General features: G+C 43.1%; 1 protein-coding gene across 1 annotated transcript in view; it reads right to left on the bottom strand.

The window, feature by feature from the left end:
* The window catches only part of NKAP (NFKB activating protein), a 23464-nt gene that overhangs the window by 12382 nt on the left and 1898 nt on the right, over window positions 1–9184 (bottom strand). The window lies entirely within an intron of this gene.

Below are 9184 nucleotides of genomic sequence, written 5' to 3'. Positions count from 1 at the left end.
TAAAAAATGTTTATTTGAGAGACACAGAGAGAGAAAGAGAAAGAGAGAGAGACAGAGAGAGAGCAAGAGAGAGCACGGGGGAGAGGCCGACAGAGAGAGAGGACTCCAAGCAGGCTCCACACTGTCAGTGCAGAGCCCGACTTGGGGCTCGATCCCACAAACTGTAAGACCACGACCTGAGCCAAAATCAAGAGTCATATGCTTAACCAAATGAACTATCCAGGTGCCCCTATCACATGATCTTTTAATCTGAAGATCACATATGGAATAATTTAGGTGTTGCCTAGAAAATTTTAGGATTCTTTCCAACTCATTCTTTCAGTTCCGATTCTTTGACCATTTCCCAAGGTATCTATATAAGAACAAGTTTCAGATAATAATGCTATCACTCTGTCACAAAATACTAGTTTACCTGTCAAGCACGTTGTTTCAACTCAAAGTAGACAAAGAAATAGAAACGGAAATAGAGGAGAGGGAAGAAGAACCTTGTGAACAGCACCGAGGGGCGGGAAAATAAGCAAAAAAAAAATAGGCCTTCAGAAACTATATTTTTTCATTTTTATTTTATTTTTGAGAGAGCGAGCGAGTGCGCGCATGCATGTAAGTGGGGGAGGGGCAGAGGATCTGAAATGGGCTCTGCACTGACAGCAGCGAGCCCAATGTGGGGGTTGAACCCACGAACCGTGAGATCATGACCTGAACCAAAGTCAGACACTCAACCAACTGAGCCACCTAGGTGCTCCCAGATATTAATTTAAGAAAACTAACTAGGGGCACCTGGCTGGCTAAGTAGGTCGAGCATGAGAGTCTTGATCTCACCATTGTAAGTTTGAGCCTCATGCTGGGGTAAAGATTTCTTAAAAATAAAATATTGGGGGACACCTGGGTGGCTTAGTTGGCTAAGCGTCCGACTTTGGCTTAGGTCATGATCTCACGGTTCATGAGTTCAAGCCCTGCGTTGGGCTGTCTGCTGTCAGCACAGAGCCTGCTTCAGATCTTCTGTCCCCCTCTCTCTGTCCCTCTCTGTCCTCAAAAATANTTGGGAAGGTCAGTCAGTTGAGTGTCCGATTCTTGATCTTGGCTCAGGTCACGATCTCACAGTTCATGGGTTTGAACCCTGCATCGGGCTCCTCGCTGGCAGTGTGGAACCTACTTGGGTTTGTGTCTCTCCCTCTTTCTGCCCCTCTCCTGCTCTCTCTCACTCTATCAAAATAAATAAACTTTATTATTTTTTTTAAACTTTATTTACTTGTTTGAGAGAGATAGACACAGCACAAGTGAGGGAGGGACAGAGGGAGAAAGAATCTCAGGTAGGCTCTGTGCTGTTAGCGTAGAGCCTGATGCAGGGCTCGAATTCATGAACCATAAGATCATGACCTGAGCTGAAACCCAGAGTCCAATGCTTCACCGACTGAGCCACCAAGGCGCCCCTAAGCATCTCACTCTTGATATCAGCTCAGGTTCTGATCNCTCAGGTCATGATCTCACAGTTTGTGGGTTCAAGCCCTGCGTCAGGCTGTGCTGAGGGCATGGAGCCTGCTTGGGATTCTCTCTTTCTCTCTCTCTCCCTCCCTCCCCGACTCACACTCTCTCTGTCTCTCTCTCTCAAAATAAATATTTCAAAAATTTAATATATTAAAAAAAAAGAAAAGATGAATGCAAAGAGACTTACACCAAGACACATTACAGTCAAACTGTCAACAGAGATGAAGAGAGAATCTTTTTTTTTTAAAATGTTTTTATTTATTTCTGAGAGAGAGAGAGAGACAGCGTGAGCAGGGGAGGGTCAGAGAGAGAGGGAGACACAGAATCCGAAACAGCCTCCAGGCTCTGAGCTAGCTGACAGCACAGAGGCCGACGCGGGGCTCGAACACAGGAACTGTGAGATCCTGACCTGAGCCGAAGTCGGACACTTAACCGACTGAGCCACCCAGGCGCCCCAAGGGATGTAGTTCTTTTAGAATGTATTTGAACTTATGTTGGCACCAATTTAAAATAGATTGCTATACACATAAGACATTATATATGAACCTCATGGTAACCACCAACCAAATACCTGAAATAGATATACGACCAATGAAGGAATATAAACATAACACTAAGGAAAGTCACCAAATGTCAAGGGAAGAGAGCAAGAGAAAAAGAAAGAGAGAGCAAGAGAAGAAAGGAACAAAGAAGTACAAAAATAATCAGGAAAAAGTCAACAAAACGGCAGTAAGTCCATACCTATCAATAATTACATTAAATGTAAATTCACTCAATGCTCCAATTAAAACACATCAGGTAGCTGAATAGATTAAAAAAAAAAAAACAGAGATGCTGCCTACAAGAGGTTCACTTCAGACACACAGACTGAAAGTGAAGGGATGGAAAAAGATATTCCACGCACACAGCAATAACAACAAGCTGGGGTAGCAATACTTCTATCAGACAAAATAGACTGGAAAACAAATTCTATAAAAAGAGACAGAGAAGGACATTACATAATGAAAAAGGGATCGATCCAACAAGAAGATAGAACACTTGTAAGTATCTATGCACCCAACATAGAAGCACCTAAATACATAAAGTATTAGTAGATGTGAAGGGAGAAATGGACAGTAATAGAATAATAGTAGGGGACCCTAACACCTCCCTTACGTCACTGGATAAATCTCTCAGACAGAAAATCAAGAAGGAAACAGTGGCCTTGAACAACACATTACACTTGATGGATTTAACAGATATATATAAAACATTCTACCCCAAAACAGCAGAAAACACTTTCTTTTCTTTTTTTTTTTAATTAATGGGTTTTTTTTTTTTCCTGAGAGAAAGAGAGAGAGAGAGCGAGAGAGAGGGAGCGAGCAAGCAGGGGAGGGTCAGAGAGNGATTGATCCCACGTTAGGACACAAGACAAATCCGGATAAATTTAAAAAGACTGAAATTGTATCAAGCATCTTTTCAGACCACAGCAGTATGAAATTAGAAATCAATTACAAGAAGAAAGCTGTAGGGGCGCCTGGGGGGCTCAGTCGATTAAGTTTCTGACTTCAGCTTAGGTCATGATCTTGCAGCTCATGGGTTTGAGCCCCACATCGGGCTATCTGCTGTTAGCACAGAGCCCCTTTCAGATCCTCTGTCCCCATCTCTCTCTGCCCCTCCCCCTGCTTGCCCACTCTCTCTCTCAAAAGTAAACTTTAAAAAAGCTGTAAAAACAAACACGTAAAGGTGAAACAACATGGAATTAAACAACTAATGGGTCAATGAAGAAATCAAAGAGGAAATTTAAAAAAATACCTTGAGACAAATGAAAATGAAAACACAGAAGTCCCAAATCTGTGGGATGCAGCAAAAGAAGTTCTAAGAGGGAAGGTTACAGTGATATAGGCCCAACTCGAGAACCAAGAAAAATATCAAGTAAACAATCTAACCTATGCCTAAATGAACTAGAAAAAGAACAAAGCCCAAAGTTAGTAGAAGGAAGGAAATAATAAAGGTAAGAGTGAAGGGGTGCCTGGGTGGCTCAGTTGCTTAAGCATCAGACTCTTGATTTTGGTTCAGGTCATGATCTCACAATTCAGGAGATCAAGTCCCATCATGGAGCATGCTTGGGATTCTCTCTGCCCCTCCCCAAGTTGCACATACACACGTGTGTGCACACGCGTGCTCTCTCTCTCAAAATAAGCATTTAAAAAAAAGATCAGAGTGAAAATAAAAGAAATGGAGCCCCCCCCCCAAAAAAAGACAGAAAGATTACTGAAACTAAAAGTTGGTTCTTTGAAAAGATAAAATTGATAAAACCTGTAGCCAGACTCAGGACAAAAAAAGGGACAGCCCATATAAATAAAACCAGAAATGAAAGAGGATAAGTTACAACCAATATTACAGAAATATAAAAATAATCAGGAGACTACTAAGAACAATTATGTGCCGGGGCGCCTGGGTGGCTCCNCTCTCTCTCTCCTAGAAATAAATAAAACATTAAAAAAAAAATCACAATTATGTGCCAACAAATGGAACAGCCTAGAAGAAACAGATACATTTCTAGAAACATAACAATTGTCCAAATGAGGAAGATTACAATACAGACTGATTACTACTATGAAATTGTATCATTAATTAAAAAACTTCCAACAAAAACTCCAGGACCATATGGCTTCACAGGTAAATTCTGCCAATTATTTAATGAGTTAATACTTATCCCTCTTAATTCTAAAAAACTGAAGAACTCACTCACTCCCTCACAATAAGGCCAGTATTATCTGATACCAAAATCAAAGACACCACAAATAAAAAATTAGAAGCCAATATCACTGATGCATGGATATGTAGATGCAAAAGTCTGCAACAAAATATTAGGAAATCAAATTTTATACTACATTAAAAAGATGATACACCATATTCAAGGAGGAATGACTCCAGAAATGCAAGGAAAATTCAATATCCACAAATCAAGTGGCTATACCACATTAACAAAATAAAGGATAAAAATCATGAACATCGGGGCACCTGGGTGGCTCAGTCAGTTAGGCATCTGACTTCAGCTCAGGTTATGATCTCACGGTTTGTGAGTTCAAGCCCCACATCAGGCTTTGTGCTGACAGCTCAGAGCCTGGAGCCTGCTTCAGGTTCTGTGTCTCCCTCTCTGCCCCTACTCCACTCATGCTCTGTCTCTGACTCTCAAAAATAAATAAACATTTTAAAAAATCATATGATCATCTCAATAGATGCAGAAACACCATTTTACAAAATTCCACACGCAAATAAGGTATAAACTCTCCACAAAGTGAATACAGAGAAAATATACCTCAACTTAAGAAAGGCCAGATATGACAAATCCACAGCTAACATCATACTCAATAGTGAAAAAGGTGAAAGCTTCACTGTAAGACCAAGAACAAGATAAGGAGGTCCACACTCACCACTTCTATTCAACATAATATTGGAAGTTGTAGCCAGAAGACAAGAATAATAAATAAAAGGCATCCAAACTGGTAAAAAAGAAGTAAAACTGTCACTACGTGCAAAAAACATTACATATAGAAAACTCTAAAGACTCCACCATCCATGCTATTTGTCAACTGTACCTCAAAAAAATTCTTTTTGGGCACGCGGGTGGTTCAGTGGGTTAAGCACCCAATTCTTGATTTTGGCTCAGGTCCTGATCTCACAGTTAAGGAGTTTGAGCCCCATGTTGGGCTCTGCACTGACAGCACAGAGTCTGCTTGGGATTCTCTCTCTCTCCCCCTCTCTCTTGCCCCTCCTCCCTCTCAAATAAAAAAACATTTAAAAAATCCCTTTTAGGGCACCTGGGTGGCTCAGTAAGTTGAGTGTCCAACTCTTGACTTCGGCTCAGGTCATGATCTCCTGGTTCCTGAGTTCGAGCCCTGCATCAGGCTCTGCGCAGACAGTGCGGAGCCTGCTTGGGGTTCTCTCCCCTTCTCTCTCTGCCCATCCCCTGCTCACTCTCGCTCTAAAAAAATAAATACATTGAGGGAGTTAAGGTGGCAGAGAAGTAGGGGGACCAGGATTTTCTTCTTCTCTCAACCACAGCTGTATTGAGGTCAGATCCCTCGGAACACTCAGGACATCAATCTGCGGAGTGGCAGAATGTTCTCCAGGTGGAGGGAGACAGCTTTGCAGGACCCGCGTGCGTGTATGTGAATTGGGGGACATAAAGTGGCATAGGCATGGAGGGGAGGGTACCCCTTTTGTGGAAGGACAAAAGGGAGAGAAAGAGAGGGAGGCTGTGAAACCTCTCCAGACCACGGCCTAGGGAATGAGAAACACAGAGAGTGCCAGTTTCTATTCTGCAAACAGCCTTAGGACCTGAAACTCGGAGGTTTCAAAAGTGCCGGACTTTCTCCAGAGCGAAGCCAGAGCTGTGTGCATGCACCTGGAGGGGAGGGGAGCCGGCCCGGGGTGCTGTAGCCATCTCAGGGCCACACCAGGAGATAACAGTCCCCTTCCTCGAGTACTGTGGGAAGAGGGTAGAGGGTTACTGCCCTCCGCCCAAGGACAAAAGACCCTGCAGGCGACAGCCAAAGGCCCCCTGTCAGCCGGGTGCAGTGGCACCACCCCAGAACCAGGTCCACGCAGGCCAGGATCCTTCAAGACGTGGGGTTTCGAAGCCAGCCAAGCGCCTAGGAGGAGCGGAGACCGAGGAGCAGGGCAAACAGACCACCCGTGCCGCCCTGTGACGGCTGTGCGAACAGCGTGGTCTGGGACACCGGGGCATCACCATCTTCCTNGATTTAGCCGTATAGTTTTTCTTTATTTCTTTGCTTGGTCTTTTCTTCCCTTTCATTCTTCTCTTTGAATGGGATCAAGCTTGCCTCCCCCCTCCTTTTCTTTCAGGGTTACTTCAACAAACAAGTGAAAACACACCTGGTGGAAGGTCCAAACATTCCACCACTACAAGCAAGGAGGAGCTTTGTAGAGGACTGACCAGTGGGACAGAGCAGTCAAATGCAACCCACAGAGGGTACGTAAAACACAACAAAAACACTTCCTGAAGTGCCAGGCCCTGGGTAGTGTAGGACTCCCATTCNGGGGCTCGAACCCACAAACCACGAGATCATGACCTAAGCAAAAGTCAGACGCTTAACCGACTAAGCCACCCAGGCGCCCCAGGAGTCCCTTTTAATATAGTAGTTCTTGCACATAACAAGCTATTAAAACATGTGAGAGACAGAAACTTAGCCAAAAAGAATTCTCCTCAAAAGAGTATTCAGGAGGAAGTCACAGCCGGAGAATTGCTCAAAACATATATAAAAATATATGTGAACAAGAATTCAGAATAACAGTCATAAGACTAATAGCTGGGCTTGAAAAAAACATAGAAGACAGCAAAGAATCTCTTGCTGAGAGATCAAAGACCTAACAAATAGTTATGATGAATTAAGAAATGCTATAAACGAGATGCAAAATAAACTAGACACAGTGGTAGGGAGGACGGGAGGAGTAGAGGAGAGAACAGGCGAAATAGAAGATAAAATTATGGAAAATGGAGAAGCTGAAAAAAAGAGGGAAGTATATTACTAGATCATGAAGGGGAGAATTAGAGGGCGAAGCGATTCCATAAAACGAAACAATATCCTTATCCTAGGAGTTCCAGAAGAAGACGAGCGAGAGAAAGGGGCAGAAGGTTTATTGAACAAATTACAGCTGAGAACTTCCCTAATCTGGGGCAGGAAACAGGCATCCAAGTCCAAGAGGCACAGAGAACTCCTTTCAAGATCAACAAAAACCGGTCAACACCGGGACATATCATAGTCAAACTGGCAAAATACAAAGAGAATTCTGAAAGCAGCTAGGGACAGATGGGTCTTCACCTATAGGGACAGATGGGCCTTCACCTACAAGGGCAGACACATAAGGGTAGTAGCAGAGCTGTCCATGGAAATGCAGCAGGCCGTAAGGGGGGAAATGAAATATTCAATGTGCTGAATAGGAAAAATATGCACCAAGAATCCTTTATCCAGCAAGGCTCTCATTCAGAATAGAAGGACAGATCAACGACAAAGCATGGAAGGGCATCCAACTGGAAAAAGACAGTCACTTCAGCAAATGCTTGCAGGAGAACTGGACAGCTACAAGCAGAATGAAACTGGACCACTTTCTTACACCATACACAAAATTAAATTCAAAATGGATGAAAGACCTAAATGTGAGACAGGAAACCATTAAAATCCTACAGGAGAAAACAGGCAGCAACCTCTCTGACCTCAGCTGCAGCAACTTCTTACTTGACATGTCACTGAAGGCCAGGGAAATAAAAGCAAAAATTAACTACTGGGACCACATCAAAATAAAAAGCTTCTGCTCAGCAAAGGACAATCAACAAAACTAAAAGGCAACCCGATGGAATGGGAGACTTTATTTGCAAACGACATATTGGATAAAGGGTTAGTATCTAAAATCTATAAAGAACTTACCAAACTCAACACCCCAAAACCAAATAATCCGGTGAAGAAATGGGCAGAAGACAGGAATAGACAATTTTCCGAAGAAGACATCCAGATGACCAACCCACACGTGGAAAGATGCTCACCATCGCTCACTATCAGGGAAATACAAATCAAAACCACAGGCGAGATACCGTCTCACACTTGTCAGAGTGGCTAAAAGTAACGACTCAGGAAACAACAGATGTTGGTGAGGATGTAGGGAGAGGGGAACCCTCCTGCACTGTTGGTGGGGATGCAGACTGGTGCGGCCACTTTTGAAAACAGTGTGGAAGATCTTTAAAAAGTTAAAAATAGAACTACCTTGGGGCGCCTGGGTGGCTCAGTCGGTTGAGGGTCCGACTTCGGCTCAGGTCACGATCTCACCGTTCGTGGGTTCGAGCCCCGCGTTGGGCTCTGTGATGACAGCTCAGAGCCTGGAGCCTGCTTCGGATTCTGCGTCTCCTTCTCTCTCTAGCCCTCCCCCGCTCACGCTCTGTCTCTCTCTCTCTCTGTCTCTCAAAAATAAATAAATGTAAAAAAAAAATTAAAAAAAAATAGAACTACCTTATGATCCAGCAATCGCACTACTAGGAATTTATCTAAAAGATACGGGAGTGCTGAATCGAAGGGGCACTTGCACCCTAATGTTTATAGCAACACTTTCAACAATAGCCAAATTATGGAAAGAGTCCAAATGTCCATCAACTGATGAATGGATTAAGAAGACGTGGTCTACAATGGACTACTACTCAGTGATGAAAAAGAATGAAATCTTGCCAACTGCAACAATGTGGATGGAACTAGAGGGCATTACGTTACACAGAATAAACCAGAGAAAGGCAGATATTACATGATTTCACTCATATGTGGAATCTGAGAAACTTAACAGATGATCATAGGGGAAGGGAAGGAAAAATAAGATAAAAACAGAGAGGGAGGCAAACCATAAGAGCCTCTTAAATGAAGAAAATAAACTGAGGGTTGTTGGGGGTGGGGCAAATGGGGGATGGACACTGAGGAGGGCACTTGTTGGGATGAGCACTGGCTGTCATATGTAAGTGATGAATCACTGGGTTCTACTCCTGAAGCCAAGACTACACAGGATGTTANTCTAACACTGAGCCCATCTGTGAATAGGAAATTAGCACCCCATGAATTACAATTTAAAAAGAAATTAATAAGTTAAAATCCACTAACATGTTTTAATCATGAGGTATGTTCAATGTTTTTAAATTTTAAGGGATAGAATAAGC

This window comes from Crocuta crocuta, unplaced genomic scaffold, assembly GCF_008692635.1.
Source record: "Crocuta crocuta isolate KB4526 unplaced genomic scaffold, BGI_CrCroc_1.0 scaffold944, whole genome shotgun sequence".
In the NCBI taxonomy this organism is placed as follows: domain Eukaryota; kingdom Metazoa; phylum Chordata; class Mammalia; order Carnivora; family Hyaenidae; genus Crocuta; species Crocuta crocuta.
This window is presented reverse-complemented; position numbering and strand designations above follow the sequence as displayed.